The sequence below is a fragment of the Mirounga angustirostris genome, unplaced genomic scaffold, assembly GCF_029215605.1.
Source record: "Mirounga angustirostris isolate CCGP_5_RB_7025 unplaced genomic scaffold, mMirAng1.0.hap1 SCAF_10, whole genome shotgun sequence".
In the NCBI taxonomy this organism is placed as follows: domain Eukaryota; kingdom Metazoa; phylum Chordata; class Mammalia; order Carnivora; family Phocidae; genus Mirounga; species Mirounga angustirostris.
The window spans coordinates 127,368,178-127,395,306 of record NW_026991718.1 but is presented as its reverse complement, the minus strand read 5'-3'; the positions used below and the strand labels follow the sequence as shown (position 1 = coordinate 127,395,306).

At 53.0% G+C, this 27,129-nt stretch overlaps 1 long non-coding RNA gene across 1 annotated transcript in view; it reads right to left on the bottom strand.

Moving 5' to 3' along the window:
* The window catches only part of LOC129046144 (uncharacterized), a 129,448-nt gene extending 104,536 nt beyond the window's left edge, over positions 1-24,912 (bottom strand). The window contains exons 1-3 of the long non-coding RNA XR_010405924.1: positions 24,772-24,912; positions 990-1,158; positions 623-782 (exon numbers count right to left, since the gene is read on the bottom strand). This is a non-coding gene — a long non-coding RNA (uncharacterized LOC129046144). The remainder of the gene's footprint in view (positions 1-622; positions 783-989; positions 1,159-24,771) is intronic.
* Positions 24,913-27,129: the final 2,217 nt, after the last annotated feature.

Here is a 27,129-nt window from a genome sequence, read left to right as displayed (position 1 = left end):
AGAGAGAGAGAAAAACAGAGAGTCAGAGACAGCGAGAGACAGGGAGACAGAGTCCAAAACAGAAGGAGAGACAGATGGGGACCGAGAGAGACAGAGGGAGTGGTGATGGTGGAGACAGCGAGATCCAACTCCCACATCTTACCTAATGTGCATCTCCCGAACAATGACAGCATTTAGTGAGCACTTACTATGCGAAACACTTCTCTGTGAGTGAGCACATATGATTCTCACAAGCACCCTGGGGAGGTGAGGGCTACTTTTGTTCCTATTTAGAGTTGAGGAAATTGAGGCAGAGAGGTCACCCAGCTCAGCCCCAGTCATACAGCCAGTGGGTGGAGAAGCCAGGTTTGGCCTCAGATCCACCCCAGAGCCAAGGCTAGACCATTTCATCCAGGAACAGGCCTTGGGGTCTCTGGGTTTGTGTTAGGGCATTTCTCCAAATTGTCTGTGCCAGCCAAATGGAGGTTCTGACTCAACAGGGCTGGGGTGGGGCCCAAGACTCTGCATTTCTAACCGCCTCCCAGGCTGGCCCCAAGCGGAGGGTCCTAACTGGGTTTACAGGAGTCTGTTACTATGTTACTATGAGGGTCCCACCAGCAGCCACTCAAACCACCAGCCTTACCCACAGGCCCCTTTGGTTCGATTTTCTCTGCTCAGCACTTCCTGTTGATCCGTCCTCAGATTCCTGGGAATTCCCCGCAAGCCGGCTCTCCCGCACACAAAGACAGCTGCACAAAGATGTTCACTGTGGTGTTGTTTATAGGAAAGACAACTTGGAACCCCTGAATGCGCACCAAGAGGGGACAGTTACACACACCGGGATCCATGTAGCCATCAGCGATGATGGACGAGCAAAGCTCAAAATACACATGACCCCTGACCCAGCAGTTCGACTTCTAGGAATATATGCTACAGACTTGCACATGGACACAAAGACGTTTGCACAAGGCTCTCTGTTGCAATTTCTAGTGGCGAAAGCCTGTAAGTACCTCAATGGCCATCAGTAAGAACCGGGTCATTAAATCCTGGTCGTTTCCACAAGGGACTACTTTTTTAAAAAAGGAAGGGCATTCCTTATGCACTGATGTGGACCATCTCCAAGATCTACTGTTAAGTGAAAAAACAAGGCCCAGAAACATGGGTACTGTTGTCGAATATCTGTAGGCAGAGAAAAAGAAAGAAAATCTATGTTTTTGTTTGTATATGCTTAGAACCTTTCTGGAAAGCCAAACAAAACGTCCCAGGAGGAACTGAGGGGACGGGGGGCAGGAGGAAGACAGACTTTTAACTGCAGGCTTCTGGTACCTGTGCATTTGGTGCTCTATGAAGGTATTATCTGTAGACAAACATTAATAAAAGTTAAAATCTGTTAAATGATGGAAGAGTGCTACATTTTTGAATGTGGGAAAATGCTTTGATAAACTATTAAGGGGAAAAGGAGGGGACCCAACTTATATGCTGTAATATTTCCATGCAGGTAGATAGGTATGGAGAGAAATGTCTGGGAAGACCGTCACCAGATGGTTAACAACCAGAGTTGCTGTTATTTATATGCTACATGAGTTCCTTCATTGAATTCTCAAGACAGTGGGAGGGAGGTGGACAGACTGGTACTATCCTCATTTCACAGACAGGGAAACTGAGGCCCAAGAGGGGAAGTCTTCTGCCCAAGGTCTCACAGCCCAGGGAGGAGAGCTGGGATGTGGGCCACAACCATCGGACTACAGAGCCCTCTCAATTCAAACTGGGCAATTTATACTTTTTCTTTGAATTCTTCAGCATCATTGGAAGTTGAAACAATGAACCCAAGTCTGTCTGTCTCTCTCTCCTTCTCTCTCCCTCCCTTCAAGCCCCTCCTTCTAAATAAAGTTGTTAAGAAAAGACCCTTAGGATACCTCACGTCCCCAAGTCAGCAGCCCTCTTCCCTAGCACTCTGTCCGCCTGGTACCTGCCCTCGAGCTCCAGGTATGGAGAATCATGAGAGCAGCTTTAAGAAAGAGAGCATTACATATCAAGCAAGGGCAGAGAGAATGTTCCAGATAAGAGGAGACCAAAGAGACTTGCCACCAAAGGCAGAGCCTGATCCTTGATTGGAATCTGGACCAGGAAAAAACAAAGAGCAAAAAAGCCTCAACCATTAGGGACACTTTGGAGCAATCTCAGTAATTTGGACACGGGCCCTGGATATTGGGTGACAGGAACGAGTCAAAGCTAAATCTCTCAGGTATGATAATGGCATTAGGGCTGTGAGCTGTGCCAGAGAATGCCCTGTTCTTCAGAGATGCTCCCTGAAGTGTTTAGGGTAAAGCGTCAGGACGTCTGCAAGTTACAAACAGTTCCGCAGAAATCATGCAGACAGAGAGATAGAGGCCGAGAATGCACACAGGGCCAAGGGCTGACAGGTGGAGTATGTGGGTGGAAGGACTACCATGGTTCATGGTAAGGTTTTTGCACTTTTCTATAAGTTTGAAAATCTCTAAAATAAAAAGTTGGGGGAGATCAGTGGTCGTCAGCAGCTGGTGGTGGGGAAAGGGATTTACTACAAATGGGCACAGGGAACTTTCTGGAGTGAGGAAGTACTCTGTATCTTGTTCGTGGTAGTGGTTATGTAACTGTATAAGTTTGTAAAACTTCACAGAACTGTACACCAAAAAAGGGTGAATTTTACTGTATGTAAATTATACTTCCAAAAAGGTGATTAAAAAAAAAAACCGTAACAGCTGTGGGACACAAGGAGCCAGTAGGGCCCCACTCCCCCATGGTCTCCAGGAGCACAGTGGGTCCTGCCTTGAGCCAGCCTTGCCTGAGCCTGTCCCATGGTAGACCCTGGGTGGGTTGGGGGGATGGTCAGCAATGCAGAGGGGCTGGCCCTCCAGGTCCTGGGACCCACAGCCCAGCCCCGGGGAGTGTCCAGGCACCACATGGGAGCTTCCTCCCAAACCTCCTTGGCCTGAGTCCAGGGTCTCAGGTTCCCCAGGGCCAACCTCTTTGTGTGATCTGGAGAAAGTGGGTCTGGGTGCCCCTCAGGAGGTGTTCTCAGCCTCACCAGAGACAGAGAGTCAGCAGGAACGACCATGTGTCATCACTCTGTCCACCCCATCACCACCAGTATAGCCAGAGCTACAAGGACCCAGAGGACGAAAGCAACTTGCCCAAAGTCACACAGCAAGTTAGACAGCTCTGTCTGGGATGGACCATTCCTAAACTAAAGCTTTGGGCCTGAGACTGTCACCTCCAACCTCGGCCCCCACCCCCCACCCCCATTTCTCAGACAGGAAGACCAGGGCCCAAGTCTGTATCAGAGTGCAGATTAGCAACAGCTCAGGACCCCTGGACCCTGTGGTCCTATTTGGTGTGGTTCCCACAGGCTTATGGTGGGGAGCAGGGGAGTCCTGACCACCGTCCACTGTCATCTTCACTGTCCCCTCCCAAGCCTCCTCTGCTCCCATAGGGGCAGAGGGAGGGCAGGGAGGAGGAAGGGGTCCCACGCCTGCCCCCCACTGCCCCAGGGAGCGCCCACATGGCAAAGAGCCACAGATTCTGCCAAGCCCATGAAACTCACCTCACCCAGAACCTGTTTCAACTCCTCCAGCTCTCCTTGGCAGCCGTGGAGGCCTCATTAAGCGAGGCCAGCACCTCCCACACACCACCCGAAGAAGGGGAGGGGGCGCACGCCAACAGTGCCGTCCTATGGAACCTTCCCCAGAGACCCCCAGGCCCTGGGGAGGGCAGAGGTGGCACAGTGCCCTGCCAGGCCTGGGGAGTGGGGGCCTCGCTGCAAGACAGCCCTGCCACCTTCTCCCTGGGCAGGCCTGCATGGGCCCCACAGAGTTGTTTAACCTCCTTAATTAACCGGCAGTGATTAAGAGGCCACCTTGGAAGGCCCCCAGGGCTTCAAGGAAGGCTGGGGGCTGGGAACTGGGGGCAGGACGCCCCCCCATCCAGGGCAGGCTGAGAGGCTCCCCCCAAGTGGAAAGGGGAAGGAGACCCTATCCCACACCAGAGGGTCGGGGGCAAAACAGCCCATCCTCCTCAAATTGGCTGTGTGATGCTGGGAAAGTGGCCTCACCTCTCTGTGCCTTGGTTTCCACCGGGAGGGAGGGCAGGGTGGCAGCGAGACTTGATTAATGACTGTTTGTGAAAAGGTCGGGGAGATGCTGCTGATAACAGGCCCGGCTATTATTCCGAGAAGGCATCGAGGAGTGTCTGAGCCCATAATTACCAAGAGGATGAAAACAGTAAGGAGCGAGGAGGCCTCGCCCGGCCCTGCCCGGTGCCCCCACGTCCACCCTCCCACCCTGGCAGGGGCTCCTCTCCAGGGCAGGGAGACCCAGGGAAAAGAGATCTCGGACCCCAGCCTGGGCCCTGAGCCTTCTACTCCTCCTCTCAGCACCCAGATTTTTCCAACCGTTTCCATCCATCCCTCACTCATTCATTCATCCCACACATGTTTATGGAGCACCTACTATAGCCGGGCAGTACAGCAGTGAACAAAACCAACATGGTCCCTGCCCACAAGGGCACAGCCCACTAGAGGAGGTAGATAATAAAAAAATAAAACTCCAGCAAGGGGGCAAAATACGGAAAAAGAAAAGGAAAGAAAAGAAAAAGAAGAGAAGAGAAAAGAAGAAAGAAAGAAAAAGAGAAGAAAAGAAAAAAAGAAAGGAAAAGAAAAGGTGATGTGATGGGTAACATGATGGGGGGGAATTGAGCTCAAATGATCAAGAAACGCTTCTCTAAGGAGGTGACATTAGAGCTGAAAACCAAGGGGTAAGATGGAGTCGCTGTGGAAAGAGAGTTCCAGGCAGGGGAGCTGCATGTGCAAAGGCCCTGGGGTGGGAAACATGTGTTGGAGGAGACCGGAGCAGAGAGGAAGAAAGGTAGAATGTGGGAGGGGAGGTCAGAGAAGCGGGCAGGGTGGGGAGCAGATCAGGCATGGCCTTGGGGGGAGCGAGGAGCCTGGATTGCATCCTCAGGACCGTGGGCAGCCTTGGGGGTATTCTGAGCAGGGAAGGGACAAGGGCAAGATCCTCTCCCCGGTGCCGTATGCAGGGCCCGCTCAGTGCATACATGAAGGTTGAATTAAAATTCAAACGGCTGAAGATCCTAATGAGGATCACCATGCCTATTTGTAGAACACTTTCCTACTTGAGGTTCAAATCCTGGCCTCACCACCTCCTGCCTCTGTGACCCTGGGCCTCAATTTCCTCTCCTGTGAAATGACAAAGATCACAGAGTCTTCCTTTGAAAGGGGGTGGGGCATTCCCGCCAACACCCAACGCTGGATTTCTCAGCTCGGGCACTGCCCAATACACCAGTCCCACCTCTCGGCTCTGTTTCTTCCCAGCAACCAGAGGGATCCTTTCAACCACATTTCTCCTCAGCTCAACACTGTGGTGGCTGCCCACTGTCCCCAGGCCAGCATCCCCACCTGTCCCAAGCCGCCTCTTGTGCCACCCTCATCCTCCCACTCTGCCCTCTAGCTGGAGCCACTTCCAGTCCTCTGAATGTTCTGTCCATCTTGCCTCAGACCCTTTGCATATGCTGTTCTTTTGCCCAGAATGTCCTTCCTCCCACTCTTCTGCCTGAGCTGGATCCTCCTCCTATGGGAAGTCATCCAGGGCTCCCTAGGGCTGCTCATATAGCGCCCTGGGCTTCCCCCATGACAGCACCTGTTGAAGAGATGGATGTGTCAGAGTCCCCAGCTAGAATGGGAGCACATTGGGGGCAGGAACAATGTCTGAGGCATCCCTCTCCTGCAAGACCTGGGGGAGGTATGGGGAGGGGAGGTGACAAAGAGAATGAATGTTTAAGGTGGGTTGAGGTGGCAAAGTGGAGTCAAGTCGAGCTGAGTGGAGTTAAATCAAGTTTAGATGGGGTGGGTTGAGGACAGGAGGTGAGCTAGGCTGGGTTGAGCATGAAACTGAGTGGGACTGACTCGAGCTGAATTGACGTGGGTGGGACTGAGGTGAGTGGAGGTGAATTAAGCTGAGCTGAACCAAGGTGAACAACTAGTTGAGATAAGGTGAGTTGAGTTGAGTTAGGTTGACTTGAGTTCAATCAGTTTGTGTCCTTTACTGGATTGCGCTATACTGAACTGAGGGGCACAGAGCCGTTGTCAACCGAGCGAGCGACACCGAGCTGAGGTCTGCCGAACTGAGCGAGTTGAGTTTGGTTGAGTTGAGTTGACTTGAGGAGTTGAGTCAAATCAAGTTCAGGTGGGTTTAAGCTGAGTTGAGTTAAACTAATGTTTCTCAGCTGGCTGTTGTTGCCACTGTTCACCCCCCCCCCCAGGAGCATTCTGAGACACCTGTTTCCTAACCAGCCCCCCTAAGAAATTTTAATGCCACAGATACACTATGTATGTGTGTATGGCTTGTGTGTGTGTGCTTTATACATAACCAAGTGTTCTCCCCTCCACGAGCATCAATTTCCACCCTCTTGGGGGCGATATGGCCCCCCACGCCCGCTCCACGGCCCCTGAAGACGCATCAGTTGGGCTGAGCTGAGGCGAGCAGAGGTGTGCCTCTTCCAAGGGGAGCTGGCGGGTCTTCCTGGAGGAAGGGGCCTCTGCCTGGGTGGAGGCAGCTGGGAGGCTGAGGCAGAGGCCAGGCCACCCTGAGTTCCAATTCCCCTTGCACCCAGCACAGGTCCCTTCAGCCCCATTTCCTCACCTGGCAGTGCGTTGAGTTTAGCTGAGGGAGGCCCATGTGGCTGCAGGAGTGAGGAGGAGACGGACAGAGGAGGTGAGGTCCTCATGGGACATGAGGGGGAGCTTGGGTTTTACCCTAAGGGCAATGAGGAGACATGGAGGATTCTGAGCAGGAAGCCACATGACCTGCGTGGAACCGACGCCTCTGGACCGAGCCAGAGGGGACGCCCCACAGGACAGCGCCTCTGATTGGCTGAGCCGAGTCACGTGTCAAGAGAGGCTGGAAACCGAGTCTCATCGTCTCAGCATCCTTTGTGGGAGATGGAAACTGCTCGTAGAGCAGGGAATTCTCCAAACATGAGAAGGAGATTCAGATTCAGGACAGAAAAGAATGGTCCAAAGTACCCAATATTAACCAAAAAAAAAAAAGAAGAAGAAGAAGAAGAAAAGAAAAAGAAACAGGCAGAGTGCTACAGAGCTGATTGGGTGGAAAGAGAAAGGCCCAGGGTGGCCCCGGTAGAGGCTGCCCCCCTGCCCCAAGAGCAAAGCCACCCCCCAGTCCCCAGCCTAGGACAGGGGCCCTGGGAACGCACTGCTGGATCCCAGAAGCTCGTGCCAAGAGTCACTGCCTTCGCTGCTTGCTTTAGTCATTAAAGAGCTGTTACCTCAGCGTCCATGGTGGACCTAAGGGGCCCTGGGTGGGATATCTCCCCAGCAATGTACACGCCCAAAGGCCTCCCCCACCCCTCTCCCACCCTTAAAAAAAGACAGTCTCTAGAGCCAAGCAGACCGGCGGTCCCACCACAGGCCAGTGGTTTGACCTCCCTGAGCCTCAATTTCCTTATTGTGAAAGTGGCAGAACCACACCTGTGTGCAGGCACCAGAATGGGTACGTTATACCTGTGGTCCTAATCCCCACAGCAAGCTGGGGCCGCAGAGCCAGGACTCGGACCCAGCCAACACTCCAACCCTGCCTTTTTTTTTTTTTTAAAGATTGTATTTATTTATTTGAGAGAGAGAGTGCACGAGAGGGGGTAGGGTCAGAGGGAGAAGCAAGCTCCCCACTGAGCAGGGAGCCCGATGCGGGACTCGATCCCAGGACGCCAGGATCAAGACATGAGCCGAAGGCAGTCACTTAACCAACTGAGCCACCCAGGCGCCCTCCAACCCTGCTTTTAACCACGAATCCATAAGGCCAGGGAAGGCTGATCACTGTTTTTCGAGCGCCTACTCTCTGCCAGCCACTGTGCTAAGCACTTGCATGGATTCATATGCTTCGGCCTCATGATAAACCCTGTGAAGTCAAAGCATCTCCATCTCTGTGTGAGGAAACCAAGGTTGTGGTGAGGAGGCCTCCTCCAAAATATGGAGATGTGGAAAAGGGAGAATTTCACCCAGGCCTGAGGCTGAAATTCTAGTATTTCCACTATGCTGGTAGGAATAATAAAAATAATAGCTGCCATGTACTGAGCATTAGCTGTTTTCCCTGCCCTGCACTGGACATTTTATCTGCATCATCTCACTTAGTCCTAAGCACATTCTGGGGGGCAGGGGGAGTGCTATGATTAGCTCGTTTCCAAACGAGGAAACCGAGACACAGAGAGAGAGGTGAAATTGACCAATTCACAAAACGGGAAAGGGGCAAAGCTGAGATTCAAGCCCAGGTGAGATGGCCCCAGAGCCCATGCCCTCCATCTCCCCTCTGCATACCTGGTTCCAGACACACCTCCCCCATGAAGCCTTCTCCAAGACCCCCGCCCACCTCTGCCACCCCTGCCCCCATAAGTGCATGCCCCCTTAGCACTCAGGTGGCTTCTTCCACGTATTTGTCCACCATGGGCTGTGAGTGCCATCTTTCCTAGACTTTTTCCTTTGACACTCCCCCTCTCCCCACCAGCACGGCCCTCCCACAGGGGACCCTGGACCAGCCAGAGCCCCACCTGCTCCACAATGATTAATTAAGCCCCCAACTGTGACCTGTGTCCCTGGTCCAGGCCTCGTGCCTGGTGACCTCAGCTGGGTGTGGTGAGGGTAGGAGGGATGCGGAAGAAGCAGAGACATTCTGTGGGATGATGGGGTCCCGCCACCGCCTGCCTGCTCCCTGAGAGAAGCTTTGGCAATCACAGAAGGCAGTGGGTTTACCAAGAAAAGGAGGAAGAAAACACAGGCAGAGGGCAAGAAGCTCATGGGTGAATCAACACCCAGTGGGTGGGTGGAGGCTGGAGAGCAGGCTCCATGGAGTTGCTGGCCTAAAGGAGGTCAATGGCCCGGGAGGACCAAAGGCAGAAGGACCCCAGCAGAGAGAGGAGGGGTGCACATGTTTTGAGCACCCGTGTGCCAACCATTATCCACTCAGACCCAGATAGTGTAGGATATGAATACCTGCACTATCCACATCCCCATTTAGTGTAGCAAAACACTGAAGATCAGAAAAGTAAAGTGACTCACCCAAGGTCACAAAGCATCTAAGTGGTAGAGCAGGGTTTTAAATCAAAGTCTATGGCTCAGAAAAGGAGTTAAAAGTACAGTCTTTATAGTCAGATCTGGATCCCAACCTGGGCCTCCCCACTTGTAACCATGTGCCCTCGGGCATGTGACAACCCCTCTCTGGGCATCCATTTCTCCATCTGCACAATGGATATGACAAGGTGCCAACCTCATGGATTGTCAGGTGGCATCTGTGAGCCAGCACAGAGTTTGTCTCAAATCAGAGAGGGCTACTGTAAGGCTGCCAGTGTGATCTCTAGTTGAATGCCCCCATACCTGGGGAGCTCAGTCCCTCACAAAATAGATTTTTCAGCCATAAAACTTCTCCTTATTTTGAACTAAATAAAACCTGCCTTTTCCTGGGACCTTCCCAAGGTGGCCATGGAGAACTCCCTGCCTTCTGCTCCTCCTCTATAAAATGGAATGAGGCCACCGACCTTGCAGAGAGGGTACAGTCACTTGACATTTATTGTGTTCCCAAGCAGTGGTCTCAGCACTGGGGACACAGAACTAAATAAGACCAACAAAGTATCTGATATCATGGGGCTGATGCTCTACAGAGAGGAGACAGACATTAAACATATAAACCCCTAAGAAATATAAACACTAAATAATCATTTACTTGGAAAATCTAAATACCAGAAGCATCCAAACAACAGAGAACATTTAGAGTTTATTTTTCTGTTCATCCATTTTGAAAATGACATCATTGTGTAAATCAGATAATGTTCCTTCTTAGCTCAAAACCCCTCCATGGCTCCCACTGTCTTCGGGATCAAGTCTAGATGCCCTAATACAGCCTACCCGGCTCTGTGTGATGTGGCCAGCCCCCTCTGGCCTCAGCCCTCTGTCCACTCTACTTGAGCCACATGGGTCTCCTCACTGTTCCTCCTACATGACAAGCTCTTTTGGTTCTCAAGGCCGCCGCACATGCCATTCCCTTCACCTGAGGCTCTTCCTCTCACTCTCCAACTGGCCAAGTCCTCAACACCCTCCACCCCAGGTACACACATGTGGGCCCTGTCTTGCCTATCAGCCTGGCTCACTTGGCCTCCTTCCCCTGGCCCCTGCGAAAATCCACGCAAAACGGAAAGAAAAATAGCCAAGAAGGAGTGTGAGTCATTTGTTTACAGGCTAATTAATTACTAAGCTCGAAAACCTGATTTCCATTCTTCCTTTTTTTCCCCTCTCTGCCCTTTGAGAATGTTTGGAATCTACATTGTTTCCCAATGCAAAAGTATGTCAAGTTTATTTTTAGCAAATGCACATGATGGCTGGGACTGTTATTCATCCCCCCCGCCGCCCCCCCCCACCACCACTGCGTCAGTGGGGAGCCGGCCACAGAGCGCGCGGTCTGCTCAATGCTCTTCAGATGTGGATCCTGCGAGGCCAGCAGGTCTATGACAGCCCTTGTGGCCCTCGGGTCAGTGGGACCCTACCTGCGTCCAATGCCGAGGGACTAGGGCTAGGGGTTCCAGGCTGCAGTTTCTCCTCCTGACCAGAGGTGGTGCTGTGGGGGTGGGGAGCAATTTGTCCTCCGCTGGCTGAGCAAATGCCTTTTGTCTGGACTAGCAAGTGGGGAACTGGGGTACTCCAGCGACTGGTCTCTCCGCTTCTTGCCTTTACGAGGGCAGTGGGAGAAGCCCAGTTGATTCACCTTTGGTTCAAGCAGGGCAGAAAAGTTCTCATGTTCTATCTGGCTGACACTGTGCCTTCTCGGCTCACTCCCCTCCCCCATCTCCACTCCCACCCTCCTCACTCCCTCCCCCCACCCCTGCCCACCCCTCCCGGATGGGGAATGGTGGCAGCCTGTTTTGGGAGCCTTTGCCGAGGGCTTCCTTCCAAGATGGCTGCCTCCAGTCCTTGTCCTGGGATGGGGGCCAACAGCTACCCCAAGGGGATAAGAAAGGACCCGTCTCCAACAGACACTGTTTCCCAGCAATAAAGGTGACAATATGGCTGTGATGTGGGAGACTGTCACCCCCTGAGGGCAGGACTCTGCCAATCGTGGTCTATGTCCCCACTGCCTGGTATACAGTGGGTGCTCAGTAAAGACTTGTTAAAGATCTCTTAACAAGTAACCTGAGTTCCAGCCTCACTGTAGGATATAGGTTAAGTCACTTGCCTTTTCCAAGTCTCAGTTTCCCATCTTGCAAACAGGTAACTGACCTCTAACCCTAGAGCAAGGGTTGCAAACTCAGCTGCCTACAGGAGCCAGGCAGGGACACAAAAGTGAAGCAGGTGGGGGGCAACTGTGATGACCATTTCCTGCCTGTGGAGATAGCCTTTCCACCCCAGCGCACAGTTCACCTGAGCCCAGGGTTCCCGGATCTTCCCATCTCTCAAGAGAAGCCAGAAATCTGGATGTTTGTATACAATGTCCCAATTTTTCAGTGTTGGCCACTCATTTGACTTTCAGCAAAAGCACCGCACAGGCCAAACCCAATGCACCTCAAGGCTGACCTGGCCCACGGACCACCAGTTGGAGTCCTTGGTGATTCGTGTTTGTGGCTCACTAGGCCTTGAACAGGCCCGTCACACCCGAGCCTGGGACAGGGGGTTGGGATGGAGAAGGCAGCACAAGCCTCACCCCATGTGGGAGTAGCGATTATCCCAGCTTATGGGAGGGCCAGGCCGGACTCGGGGGTGCTGGGGCTGTGAGCCTCGCCTGCAGAGCTTTGCCTTCCACTTAATTAAGGAAGCTGATAATAATCTTAGGTGGAGCGTGGAGATAGGTCGAGAATGAGTTAGCAAACTGAGGCCGGCTGATTGTATCTATTGTAAAAAGCCCAGATATAATATCAGATTAGTGCATTTTGTGTGCCCTATTATAACACCATGTCATTATGGGATGTGTTATAATTAAGGCCTGAGTGGGCCCCCTTCTCTCCCTGACTTTGCAGGTCCAGGCACTGAGGCTCCTCTTAACCCCCTCCTGGCTGTGACTGGCCCTGTAAATGGGGCATATGAGGCAAACGCAGATCGGCCAGCCACTGACCCATCCCACAGGGTGCCAGGCCCGGTGCTAGGCCCTGGGGACAGCAGTGCCCCTGAGGCAGACAAGTTCCTGTCCTCAGAGAGCTCAGAGTCTGGGCAGAGGAAGGTGGATAATTATGGAAGCAAAACAGCACTCACAGCGAGTGCCATCGTGGAGCTAGGTAGAGGGTTTGGGGGGGAGTTGGGCCAGCAGGGAGCCCCCTCCAGCTGCAACCTGCAGGAGGGTGGAGCATGCTCTGGGCACCACCCTCAAGCCACCGGCCAGAGGAAGGGGGCTGGTGAGGTTTGCTGAGGCATGATCTGGGCTGCTGTGGCCCCTTCTGCCCACCGTTCACAGATTCAGCCACTCTCTGTGGAGCACCTACTAGGTGCCAGGCCCAGGCTCAGTGCCAAGGGAGACTGGTGAACAAAACAGACAACTGTCCCTGCCCTGAGTAAGAGGACAATCGAAGGAAGAAGACAGACATTAAACAAATAAACAAATGTATAATAATGGCAAGTCAGGAAGAAGGATCGAGGGGATGAAGGTGACAGTGGAGGGTGACATTTTAACAGGGTAGCCATGGAAGGCCTCTCCTAGGTGGTGACATTGAGATGAGACCTGAATAAAGTGAGAGATCCAGCTGCGTGAAAGAAATGGGGAAGAGCATTCCAGGCAGAGGGAGCAGCAAGTGCAAAGGCCCTGGGGTGTGTTAGAGGAATAGCAAGGAGGCCAACTGTGGCTGGAGCAAAGTGAGCAAGGGAGAAAAAATGGTGGGGATGAGGTCGGAAGGGCAATGGGGCCAGATGAGGCACGGTCACGTGGCCCTTGTAAGGACTTCAGCATGTGCTCTGAGATGGGAGCCATGGAGGGTTCTAAGCAGAGACAAAATCTGACTTAGGATCCACTTGGCTCGAACAGGATCCTTTGACTACATGTGGAGAATGGACTGAATTAAGGTAGGAGCAGCGAGATCAGAGGGGAAATGCTTTGAATCCCGTGTGCAAGTGGAAGGGGGGAAACTGGTTGGATTCTGGGTGTATTTTAAAAGTAGAACTGACAAGATTTCCTGACCAATCATTAGATGTGGGGCAAAACATGAACAAGTCACCCCAAGGCTTGGGCCTGAGCACCTGAAAGGACAGAGCTGCCATTTCCTGAGAGTGCGGGGCTATGCGTGGACTGGTGGCTGGGTCTGTCCTCTGCCCACCCCCCGAAAGCCCCATGCTGACCCCCACTCCAGCCTCTCCCGAGGTCAGGGTTGTGAAGGGAGAGAGTGAGGAGTCGGCCCCACCCAGGCCTCTGGGCAGGAAAGGGGCACCCAGGGCCTGGCCGCAGGATGACACAACACTTAATAATTTCTCCGCTGAGTTTTGCAATGGGCACCCTTTATCGGCTAGTGAAGGGAGTACGGTTTTGCAATCGCCCCAGTGGGTGATCATGGCTGGTGCCAGGCCAGAGGGATATCAGGCCAGGCCACAGGCATCTTCTTCTTGACCCACCAGGATTGAGTCCCAAACAGGCCACCCAGGGCTGAGCCATCATGGTGGCACAGAGGGCTGGGAGTGAACACTGGCCTCAGACCCACTGGGTTAAAATCTAGCTGCTCCACTCAGCTGGTGACGTTGGGCAAGTCACTTCCCCCTCTGAACCTCAGCTCTTCCTCTGAATAAAGGAGCGCAATTAAAGGAATTATTTTTAAATCACTTTAATACTATTATCCAACATACCTTTTAACAAGTACTGAGCACTTACTCTGTACCTGGCCCTGTGCTGAGCACTTTCTGTACATCATCCCATTTAATCCTCATATCAACTGGGGCACCTGGGTGGCTCAGTGGGTTAAGCATCCGACTCTTGGTTTTGGCTCAGGTCGTGATCTTGGGGTTGTGAGATTGAGCCCCATGTCGGGCTCTCTGCTCAGCAGGGAGTCTGCCTGAAGGATCCTCTCTCCCTCTCCCTCTGCCCCTCCTCCTGATTGTGCTCTCTCTCTCTCCCAAATAAATGAATAAATCTTTTTTAAAAACCCTTATATCAACCTTCAAACTGTTATTTTCCTATTTTACAATGTGAAAAGTGAGGCTCAGAGAGAGGGAGTGACTGCCCCAGGTCACCCAGCCTGTCAGGTGTGGAGCAGGGACTCAGACCCTGGCCTGCCTGACTTCAAAACCCAGTTCTGTCGTTAGGAAGTCACTGGGGCTCCCCGAGGCTGTTTCCTCATCTGTAAAATGGGAATTACAAACTAAATGGAATTAAGCAGTGCTTCCCTCATGGGGTTGGTGTCCGGCACCTGGGAAGCACTTAGAACATGGCGGCCATTATGATTATTATTATTCCCAAGATTGTAGTTACTGGCCAGCACTACCCCTAGGGGTGTCCAGCAGCCAGGAAACCCCCCCCTCCCCTCACTGCCCAACCCAGCTATGTGGGGCACAGACAGGACAGGGGCTTTAGAATCACACCCATGGCCCGGATCCCTCCTGCCTTCCTGCTGTGACTCTGGGCCCATCACTGGGGTGACAATTCCCAATACTCCAGGCCATTTACAGGCCAAAGATGACCACTGGCCAATGATAATCCCAGTGTGTTGGGCACCCCAGGACAGTTCTGTGAAGGAGGGTCATTTAGCTTGTCCAGCAGAGGAGGACACAAGGCTCAGGCTGGACACAAGATTGCCCCAGACATCAAGCCAATGAGAAGGGGACAAGGATGTTGCTTCCACCACGACAAGCCCTCCAACCACTCAAGGTGCTAATGGCAAAAGCCTTCCTGGCCAAGTCTCTCTCTCTCTCTCTCTTTCTCCCCTCTTTACCTCCCTGTCTCTCTTCTTCCCTGTGTCTCTCAGACCAACCCTCAAAGTGTGGCTCCCTTTGTCTCTCTGCTGTGTCTCTGTCTCTCCCTCAGTGTCTCTCCATCTCTCCAGCATGTCTCTCTTGTCTCTCCCCTACACACTCACCCTCTGGGCCCGCCCACCTCCTCTCCATTACTGGCCATAAACATTTACTGAGGGAAGGTGTCTGGCCACCTAATTTGCTTGAAACACTCACCCAACCCCACCTCCCTTCTCACACCACCACCCAAGGGCTCCCCCGGGAGGGAGGGCAGGTAGGGGATCCACATGAAAAAGGCCTGCAGTTCAGGGGTCTGCAGCTCAGGGCCAGACGTGGCCCCAGATGGATTCCCGCTTCCCAAGCAAGGGCAAACTCCGCCCACCACCCTGGGGCTGAATGCTGATTGGCTCAAGTCAAATATGGCCCTCTCTCTCCCCTTGCAGTGATTGGCTGAGGCGAGATCTGGAATGCGTTTGTGGCCAGTGAGATGGGGAAGTTTGCCAAGGGACTTCTGGGAATAGTTGCTTCATTCTTAAGAGGACACGTGAGGGCCTTTTCCTGCTTGGGCCGTGGCTGTGTGACAAAGAGATGGCAGGAGCTTTGGCACCATCGTGGAGCTGGGAGGAGCTGGGCTGGGAGGAGATGGGAAGCACCTGGGGCCTCGATGATGTCCAGCCCCCCTAACCTCCAGCTCACCCAGCCATTCCTCATTCAGTCATTCAGCAAGTATTTATTGAGCACCTACTGTGTGGCAAGCCCTGTAACAGGCACTGGGGATGCAGCAGAGAACAGAGTCAACATGATCTCTGCCTTGCATTCTGGGGTAGGGGACAGACCTCAATCGAATAAACATCTGAGAAAGTGTAGAAATATGGCCATAATGAGGGCCGCCAAGAGAGATCCATGAAGATGAGACCAGAAAGGGGGATCAAGGAAAGCTTCCCTGAGGAGGTGTCTTAGGTCAGGTTGCCCAGAAGCAGAGCCCGAAACAGAGACTGGAATGCATGTGATTCACTAAGGAATGCTTTGGGGAGAAAAGGAGAGAGTGAAACAGGACATGTGGTAAGAGCAAAGCTAGGATGTGGTCTCAACTGAAGTCTAGCTTTAGCCTAATCTCATGGGGAGCTCTGGAGCATGAAGAATGCTACAGAGAGGATCCCACCTTGAACTAAGGGGGCTGAGCTTTGTTTCTCTAGTTTAATCAGTCATTGGTTGTGTCCGTCCACCTCTTTGTCTGGGGGTGAGAGGACCAGATAGGTGGGGCAGCTCCTGTTCAGTGAGAGCTCCAGAAAGCAGCTCTAGCTAGGCACCCATAGCGGCCAACATTGCATGGCAGCTGAGAGATGAGTACAGGGTCCAGTGTAAGGGTATCTGCGTGGGTCATCATAGTGCCCACTTCAGGAGGTCCCTGATCTGAGATCTGGGCACTGTCTAGGTGAGGAGCAGTGAGGAAAGCATTTCAGTAGGGGACACAGCATGTGCAAAGGCCCTGAGGCAGGCAGGAGCCAGATTTACTAAAAGGAAACCAAGGTTACTCTCTAGCAAAATGAATGAGAGTGAGAGTAACAGGAGATTAGGAAACACAGGTCGGCCATTATGCAGCAACAGCAGGTGGTGATGAGGAGTGCAGTCCTTATTCTGAGGGCAGCAGGAGTCATGGGAGACTGTTGAGCAAGGGAGGATGGTGATCCAGCTTACGTTTTTTAAGGCTCCATCTGGCAGCACGCGAAGAATAGACCTAGGGCTGAGACTGGGAGCAGACATCATTTGGAGGCTATTGTAATCACTCAGGTGAATCACCCAAGCTTGAATGGTGGTGGGGGTAGAAAGCACAGAGAGGTGGGGACAGGGTGAGGCAAGACTCTAGGAGGTGACAGTAATGGTAGTTATTGATCACTTCCTACGAGTAAGGCACTATTCCAAGCACTTCACAGAGAGGATCTCCCTTAAGCACATTGCTTTTAAGTAGAAACTCTTATTGCCCCTGCTTCACAATGAGGAAACTGAAACATGGTAGGATCAATGCCCTAAAAATGGCTCACACCCTCATGTGCCAGTACTTTCTGTCCCACCTTGATGGGCCCAGGACACTTGTAAATCTCAGGCATCCAGGGGACCTTGGGGCAGGACTGCCCCCCACCACAACCCCCAGTTGGGAACACATGGGAATCTAGCCATATGTCACCAATCACTTTCTCATTTCAGCCTCCTTGAGAAGTCGGTGTAATTATTACATCCGTATGTAATAATTGTCTGAGCCACAGACCCCATTTCTACCGAGATCCTCACTCTTTTCTATGGGGCAAGACACTGCAACTCAGAGAGAGGCAGGGACTTCCCTGAGGCTACTCAGCATGTCCCTGGTGCAGGTGCCTGCAGCGGAGGTGAGGCCACCAGGCCCCGTGCTGTTATCTGTGGCCAGAGGCAAGAGGCCCAGTGGGATACCTGGGGCCCCTGATACGGTGGCCTGTGGTCCCAGCCCCCATGAGACAGGCAGGCCATGCCCAGCCTAGAGATAATCAAGACCAGATTCTGGCCAGTGATTCATTACAACACCATGGCCAGGGCCACCCTGTGGAGTCTCAAGACTCAGAGGCAGGATTTTCTGGGGTTGGGGCTGGGGCTGGAAGAGGGACGGGGATGGAGAAGGGAGACCCAGGGGTCAGCAGGGTCCCTTTCCAGGAGGAATCCACACAGCAAAAAAAGAAAAAAAGAAGTGTCCAGGCTGCTTCTTGGTGGTCAGTGGCTTGCTTGTGGAATACCTGCGGTGTGTCAGGTCCTATGGGACACAGTGGTGACCAAGCAGACCTGGCACCTGTCCTCAGGGAGCCTCACTTGCACGGAGGAAGCAGGTATCAAGTAAGGAATACCATTAAGAGAATAGGTAGTGCTGAGCGTTGGAAGGAGAGATGTGGGGCACTGCTCGGGAATGTACCAGGGAGGCCTCCCCAGTGAGGTGAGTTTGAGCTAATGCCTGAAGGATGTGTAGGGAGAGCTCTGAGACGAGGTGAAGGAAGAGGAGGCTAGAAGGGGATACAGCATATGCAAAGATCCTGAGGTGGGCCAAGTATGGAATGTTGAGGGTAAGAGAGCGGAAAGGGAGGGCCACAGTGATGAGGCAGGAGCATGAACAGATGGGCAGGTGGATGGTGAGGAGATGAGGCCAAGGTGAGGAGCTCAGATTAGAGCTTACGCCATGAGAGCCACAAAGGCTTTAGGCAGGAGCTGTGGCAGACGTGATCAGACTGGAGTCCAGTGGATCTGCTGTACAGGATAGCGTGGAGGGACCTGAGCAACTACAAGTCCTAAAACCTGAGGATCCAGGCCTCCTGGGTCTCCTCGCTTCCAATATACAGGGCTCTAAGAGCCAGCAGGCAGAGGCCCGGCTGGGCCAATCCCAGGCTCCCTGTGGCCCCTGGCTGTCTGCCCCCACCTGGACCTCCTAGGGAACATTCCAGACAGTGATTATCTCAGTTCTGAGCACTAATTAGCCCGGTTTCACCTCAGGCCTTCCCAGGGCTGCTCTGAGAGGGCCCCTGGGGAGGCAGCCTCCAGGTACAAGGTCCCAAGAGAGGACTGGAGGGCCAAAAAGTAAGGGGCCCTGAGCTGCTTCCTAGGACTAGTCAGGCCTGAGCTACAACCCAGAGGTGTGGAAAATGCCCTGCTGGGGATGTGGCTTCAGCCTCCTGGGCCCCTGGCCCACACCCTCCCTCCCTGGCCAGCCCCAGGCACGTGGCCAGTGCACCCAGCCCCCACTCCCACCCAGATCCAGACCCAGAGAGCTCCACAGTCTCCTGCCTCCTCACTGATTCCTTTGCTTCTCTCAGCCTGAATCTGGCTCCACGCGTGTGTGCGTGTGCACGTATGTGTATGCGTCTTTCTCTTTCACTCTCTCCTGCCCTCTTTCTCTCTCTTCCTGTCTCCCTGTCTTTCCTTCTTTTCTCTCTTCCTCCCTTTCCTGTCTCTGTCTTTTTCACTCCCTAGCTGTCTCTCTCTGTCTCCCTCCCTCTCTCTCTCTGTGTCTCTCTGTCTCCCTCCCTCTCTCTCTCTGTGTCTCCCTGTTTCTCTGTCTCCTTGTCCCCCAACCCTGGCCCAATGCCAGTCATTCTCCCCTTTCCCCTGGTATCCAGCTTGAAGCTTGGTGGAGGGGGTGGGGTCTGCTCTTCTGGTCCCAGCCCCTCGGGGGCACCAGGTGGGGGTGAGTGTCCCTGGGCAGCCTCCAGGCAGAGGAGTGAAGATGGTGCCTGCACACACGGCTCCAACCCTGCCGGTTTTTCCAGCTCAGCCCCACCCTGGACTGGGCCGCCCCCTCCCCGGGGACCCACCCTCCCTGGGCCCAGTGGGGTTGCTAGAAGGTGAGGCCCAACCAGGAGTGTCCCAGGAAATGGAAGCCGAAGCAGGATCAAGTTGCCTGGGCCCTCCGTGCTGGCTAGGCCCAGGCTAGAAGTTTTACAGCCCATTTACACAAGGGGAAACTGAGGCTCGGAGAGGGGCTTCGGGTCACACAGCTAGTTAGGGTCCGAATTCCAACCCCGGCCTCAGGAAGGGATTCAGACATAACCAAGGGTATTCTTCCTGCTCCTGGTCCCCCAAGTCCTTTCCCAGAGGCCACCCCTGGCCTATTTCTTGTGTGTCCTTCCAGAACTGTCCATGCATATCCATAGTTCTCTTCTTTTATGAATGTTTTAACACAAGGGCTGAAACAACAAGCACGATTCTGCACCTGCTTTTTTAGTGAACCATATCTTGGAGATCTTGCCTTATCAGGACCTTCTTCCTTATTTCTAATGCCTGCTGGGTCCTCCAGGGAGTGGACCAGCAGCAACGTACTTAACCAGCTCCACCAATGGACATCCCGGTTGTTTCCAGTCTGGTTTTTGGGTTTTTTTTCCCCGAAAGAAAATGTCACAGCAGCCCCCATCCCCCACAGCACACACACAGGCACGCACATGTGTACGCCGGGCTGCTGACCTGTAGGCTCTAGTCATCCTGGAAGGTGGCAGTGAGGCTTACCTAGAAATGAGCTCAAAATCCTGGAGAGGGGCTTGATAAAACTGCAGATTTCTGGGTCTGCTCCAAAGCACCTTAAGTGGAAGCTTAGGTGCAGGGACCCTGGAATCTGCACTTTTAGCAAACACCCCTGGAGCAGAGGGACTCACATAGCCAGGGACTGTGGACTGTCCAGCTGGGTTTTCATGCTCATTCCTGGCTCATTGGGCTCCTGGGGCGATGCCCTGCCCCCCTCTCAGGGGCTCCCTTGTGTTCTGTTCATGTGGTATGGCTCCAGAAAAACTTCGGGGGGTGGGTAGGAAAGCGTTCTATGCAGTGAAATAAAAGCCACAACAGGGGCGCCTGGGTAGCTCAGTCGTTAAGCATCTGCCTTCGGCTCAGGTCCTGATCCCGGGATCCTGGGATCGAGCCCTGCATGGGCTCCCTGCTCTGCCGGAAGCCTGCTTCTCCCCCTCCCACTCCCCCTGCTTGTGTTCCCTCTCTCGCTGTGTCTCTCTCTGTCAAATAAATAAATAAAATCTTTAAAAAAATAAAAAATAAATAAAATAAAATAAAAGCCACAACAAAGCAGAAAAACCAAAAGACAGGGAAACAGATGCAAAGAGGGGCAACAGGACACACCTACGACTCCACAGGCCTTGATGTTAATAGGCAGCAAGGCTGAACTTGAACCCAGGTCTCTTGACTCTTAGGTCAGGAGTTTTCTGTTGCATTCCACCCACTTTAGTCCAGTCTCCTGTCACCTAGCCATTGCTTACCCATGCACCCACCCACTCGTCCCTCCTCCACCTGTTCCCTGCTCACGCCATCACCCAGCCCACACCTACTAGTCCAAGTCCATCCATCTCTCTCTGTTTCACCAACCACCCATCCTCCATCCTACTATGTGCCAGGTGCTGTTCCAAGTGCTAGGAACACAGCAGCTACACGACAGACCTGTTCCTGACCCAGGAGCTCAGCGCCCCTGGGAGAGACTGACCATAGACAGATAATCACACACATATAGACTCCAAACGGGGCTCCTGGCTGCGCAAAGGAATGGAGGAGAGAGGGGGGAGATCAGGGAAGGCCTCCCCGAGGAACCCTCTCCTCTGAGAATTAAGTAATGGATAGGCATGAACCCGGTAAGAAGGGAAAGGAAAGAGTCGAAGGTGCACTGGCAAGTTGGAGGGATGGGGGCGACCGAGAAAAGGTACAGGTGGGAAGCAAGAAGCGGCTGGGGTGCAGGTGTGAGCAGGGGCACACTGGACATGGTGAGGATGTCCGACTGGAGCCCCAGCTGTGGGGGGATAGGGAGGCAGTGAGAGGATCAGAGGGGCCAGGATAGAAGCCCCGGAGCAGAAACCATCAAGGCAGGAATTGGATTTCCGGGAAGTCCACACTGGAGACGGGCTGGGAAGCAAGGAAGCTCCACTCAGGGCCAGGTCCTGCTTCCTGCCTCTCTCCCCAGGACGACCAGCCCCAGCTTGTCCTCCCAGGCTGAACACTGTCTCCCTGGCTCCCTGCCAGCCCTGGCCCGGCCTCCTCCTCCCACTCACCTGCTGATCCTGTCCCACTGCAGGAGGGGGGGGCCTCCTTCCCCGCCCCCAGCTCATCCAGGGGCACCAAGCCCTCCACGGTGGGAGGCGGGGTGGTAGACAGGACCCCTCAGACATCACCCATTAAAGCTTAGCGGGGCACTCCATCCACAGCCTCGGCGTACTCTCTCCCATAACACCATGTTTATTGAGTATCTACTGTGCACCAGACCCCGGGCTCAGCACTTTACCAGTTCTGTCCCTGTGCTCCCTCCTCTCCCTGGCTGTCACCACCTGCTAACCCTCAGAAGCAGTCAAATCATATCCCTCCTGTGCTCAGAACCCCCTGCACACTACCCACATCCACACACCACCCTCCAGGCCCCTCACTCACACTGGCCTCCCTGCTGCTCCCTGAACAGAGAAGCGTGGTCCCACCTCAGGGTCTCACACTTGCCAGTCCCTCTTTCCCCAGATACCCCCATGGCCCTCTCCCTTTCCTCTTTCACGTCTTTGCTTCAGTATCACCTTCTCTCAGCGGGCGCTCCCCCAGTGCCATCCCACCGGCCCCTCCCGAGGGCCCTGGGACATCCACAGTGTCACTATTCTCTTCCGGAAAACGCAGGGCTTAGTCCCTGCTGATACCAAACAGTCTGTGCTTTTACAAGTTTCACAAGAAACTCCCATCGACCCAAACCCACCTTGACAGACCCCTCGATTATGCAGACCTGGCTGCTGTCGTCATCTGCCATTTTTTCCTCGTTTCCATCAGTTCTTTTACCAACCATTTCCTTCCTGGGCACCAAGCGTGTGGCCATCCTGGGGTATCGTGGACGCCCGCTTGCAGACGGGACTGATGTGCAGAGACTGAGAAACGAGGAGCCAGAGATGGGCCGGAAAACAGGCAGCAGTGAAAGGCCACAAGAAGACGTGCTCCATGAGGGGGCATGGGGTGGGCTGGGTGGCTGAAAATACAGCAGCTCCTCCGGGCCCAGGTTATGCTTCCATGGAAAGTTTACATTTTAAAAAGTATAACAGAGGGGCACCTGATCTCAGGGTTGTGAGTTCGAGCCCCATGTCAGGCCTAGAGATTACTTAAAAATTAAAATGTAATCTTTTAAAAATAATAATCATAAAATAATAAAAAAATAAAAAGTATAATAGAAAAAAAAAGGAAGGACAGCATTAAGGCATAGACGACTACTGCAAGTTTGCACCCTCAAATCGTAAAACCATGAAGAAGGGGCTGGCCCCAGGGTGGGTCGTCCAAGACACTCCAGCCTGATTGGAAATGTTTTCATGTTTTAAGAAAATGGATGTGTGTATTACTAGCATTGTTTGGTGTGTTTTTTTTATATTTTATTTATTTATTTGAGATAGAGAGAGAGCATGAGTGGGGGGGGGGGGGCAGGCACATGCAGAGGGAGAGGGAGAAGCAGACTCTCCACTGAGCAGGGAGATCCCAGAACCCTGGGATCATGACCTGAGCTGAAGGCAGACGCTTAACCGACTGAGCCACCCAGGTGCCCCACTAGCATTGTTTTAAATCAAAATTTAATCGTGCAAAAGGCAAAAAGACAGGCCAGCCTGGGGATCAAAGGGGAGCTTGTACATACTAAGCACCTACTGTGTGTACTGTGGGCACACGCTAAGGCCTGCCAAGTCCCTATTTCCCCAAGTTTCAGCTTTGCTCAGCCACCAATGGTAGCTGGGTACCAGGAGATCTGGGTTCTTCTCATCTCCCTATGGCCTGGCACAAAGCACTTCTTCCCACTTCCCAGATGGAAGAACTGAGGCCCGCAAGGTTAAAGAATGTTCCTGAACATCCAAACACAACCAAGGTGAAAGTACTGAGTGACCTCGCCAGATGCCACAGTCCTGCCCAGGACCAGCCACATGAAATGCCGAGACCCTCGTCCTGAAATCGTGAAGAATTTCTAGGCTCAGCAGCAGAGCATTAAACCACGTGCAGGCCCCTTCTGAGCATGAGTGCCGTGTGTGTGACCATCCAGGAAACCCGCCCCAGCCCTGCCTTAGCTCACCAAGAATTTTTCAAAACCCAGAATGGAAATTAAGAGTGTTTTCTAAGTAACCTCCAGGAAGTCTGAAAGCTCCTTTCTCCAGAAGTTTCCATCCCATGCTAGCTGTCTTAACATGTAGGTGTTTGCGAGGCCTGAGGGCAACAGAGGCTCCCCCTTCCCACACGTAGCAATAATAAACAAGAGCAGGTGCCCTTTTTGAGTATTTAGGACGTGAAGGCATCATGTCAAGTTTCGAGCACATTGTCCACCAATGCTATTAGGCACATGGTCTTGTGGGCAGGCTCTAGAAGTGGAAACTGAAGCACATAGTGGGGAGCCACTCACCCCAGGTCACAAAGGCAGAAGGAGGAAGAGCCGAGATTCACACCCAAGGGTGTGGAGCCCCAGAGCCCACACACTGGCCCAGGAAGGAAGGCAAAGGACAACAGGAGGCGGGCAAGGTTGGCAAGGCAGCCCCGGACCGGGGAGCAAGGCTCTGGGGATGCGATCTGCTGCCCAGGCTGTCCTCTGTCCCACTGCCTGCTCGCCCCACTTGGAATCTTGAGCTCTGGGCTGGAAGGACCTTCGTCAGGTGGTGGTTTCGCCATCCCCACCAGGCCCCGGGGAAGCCTCTGGGAGCCAAACAGGGCTGTCCAGCCCAGTGAGTCCAGGCCAGAGCACTGGGTAAGGAGCACTCCCCAGGGTCACCCAGCCCCAAGTTCACATCCTGCCTCTGCGACCCACCAGCTGTGTGACCTCAGGCAGGGTAATCCCCCTCTCTGAGCCCTTTTGTCCTTTGTGGTGTTTCCTTTAGAACCTCAGGTATGAAGGGCCGAGTTATCCAACTCCTCAATTCCTTTTTTTTTTTTTTTTAAGATTTTACTTATCTATTGGAGAGAGTCGGGGGTGAGGGGCAGAGGGAGAGGGAGAAGCAGACTCCCCGTTGAGCAGGGAGCCACACTCGGGGCTCCATCCCAGGACCCAGGGGATCATGACCTGAGATGAAAGAAAACGCTTAACACACTGAGCCACCCAGGCGCCCCTCCAGCTCCTCAATTCCTAACATGCTGTCTTCGTTGCCATGCAAGCCCCCTCCCTGGTTTTATTTATTCCTTTCAACCCCATTTCCCCTCCCTGTCCACCTCATTCCCCTGTGTTTGATGTGCATCTTCAATTTTTTTCTTCTTTTTTTACTCTGATTTTGAGTTTAACATATGTCAAGTACAGAAAGGGAATCTGTCTTGGTCAGTTTTTATCTCAGTGAATATTTACTTACATGTGTATAAATCCGTATCACCACCACCCAGGACAAGATAGAACCTTTGCAGCAGACCAAAGGCTTCCGCATGCCCCTTCCCGAGCAGTGGAACTCCTCCACCCACAGAAGGAACCACTGTTGTGACTTCTAGATTCATCTGAGCTGGCCTGGAACTTCCTATCAGAGCAATCACACCGTACGTGGTCTTTTGTGTCTGGCTTCTGTCCCTCGGCGTAATGCTCTCGATTCGCCCATCGTGTGCGGGAATCCATAGCTCGCTCCACAGCCCCGCTGAGTAGTATTCCATTTATAGATGTCCTACAATTTGTTGATCTTCTCACGTGCTGAAAGACATTTGGGCTATTTCCAGCTTGGGGCTATTATAAATAAAACTGCTGTGAATATGCTTGCAGGTCTTTTTTGTGGACATATATTTTCGTTTCTCTCGGGTTTATTGGAGGTCAGATGTTTTGATTCGCTTTTCGACTGTCACACAACTTCTGAACTTACAGAGAAATTACAGGAGTTATAAGGAACCCCGGGATATCCTTTGCCCAGATTATTTACATTCTGTCCCACTTCATCATTTCTCCCTCTATTTATGTTTCTCTCTTGTCCTGAATGATGGAGAGTCCGTTATAGACGTGATGTCCTTTGATCCCTGAACCCTCCGGCATGGATCTCCCAACCCCCCCTCCCCCACTACACACACATACAGTACACAAACTCACGACACTTATCATCGATACGACACCACCATCAAACCCACATGACACGTTCAACATTCCATGATTGTCCCCCAAAAGGTCTTGACAATTTCTTTCCGGTCCAGGACCACACCTCACTTCCTTCGGTTGTATTAGGCTCTTTCAACAGCTCCTTGGTCTTTCGTGTACTTTCTTGTCCTTGGCACTTTTGAGGATGACAGGCCAGCCTCTTTGCAGTTTGCCCTTCACTCTGGATTTGCCTGATGCTTCCACATCGCTAGCTCCAGGTCATGCATCTTTGCATGGACCTCATAGAAGTGATACTGTATTCTGGTGTGCCGAGTCAGGTGGCACACCGTTGTGATTTGTCCCGCTGCTGGAAAATGGGGAAAATAAAAGCTCCCACCTCACCGAGCTGTTACAAGGATTCAATGACACACAGCCTGGATTTGCGCTTACTACCTCTCCTGCGTTTGGAGGGAGGGCCAGGCATGGGGTAAAGAACAAACAGGGGGCTGGCCCCATCCAGACCTGTCCCCCAGGCCTCAATCCCCACCCTGCCTCCTAGAACTTGCAACCAGGATGCAAAGAGAGACAGGAATGCATAGGAGCTAGAACTCTAGGCAGACCAGGCTGGAGGCCCCCTGATGCTAGCTCAGCCTGATCCCCTAAGTGATGGGGACCTGAGGCCCTGAGAGTGCAGAGGGCTTCCCCAATGTCACAGGGCAAGCCCCTCAGCTCTGCCCAGCTGTTGGATCCTCCACAGCAGGGATTTTCAACTGAGGGTGACTTTGCATCCCCAGGGGACACTTGACAATGTCTGGAGACATATTTGGTTGTCACATCTAGGGGTTGGGGGGTGCTACTGACTTCAGGTGCGTAAAGGCAGGGAACCTGCAATGCACAACAGTGTCCCGAGACAAAGACTGATCCTGTCCTGGGGCGTCTGGGGGGTACAGTCAGTCAGGCATCCGACTCTTGGTTTCAGCTCAGGTCATAATCCTGGGGTCATGAGATTGAGCCCCACTGAGTGCGGAGTCTCCTTGAGACTCTCTCTCCTTCCTCCTCTGCCAACCCCCGTATAAAGACATCCTAAAAAAAACAAAGAATGATCCTGTCCTAAATGCCAGTGGTGTCGAGATTGAGAAGTCCTGGTTCACACTAAACTAATGATAGCAGGCAGTGGTGAGCCCCTGGGCAACTTTCGTAGATTTTATTTATTTATTTATCAGAGAGAGAGAGAGAGAGAGAGAGAGAGCATGAGCAGGGGTGAGGAGGCAGAGACAGGTGGAGAAGCAGGCTCCCCGCTGAGCCAGGAGCCCGATGCGGGGCTTGATCCCAGGACCCTGGGATCATGACCTGAGCCCAAGGCAGACGCTTAACGACGGAGCCACCCAGGCGCCCCAAGCCAGCTTTCTCCCAGAGCCCAACTGGCAGCAAAGAAAAGGTTGCTTGGACCTTCAGCAGCACCTTAAGAAGGAGAGTCCTTCTTGTAAAAAGTACAAGTCTGTTTTTGTTCTGAGTCCACAAGGGTTCCCATCAGCACTGCTGGAGAAGGTCTGAGGCTGTCCCAACCTCTGGGGAGCTGAGCGACAGGGCTTACAGGGGTGTCAGGATCCCTAGCCTGAAAATGCAGGGAATGGGGGATCTTAAACCATCCCCTGCAGCC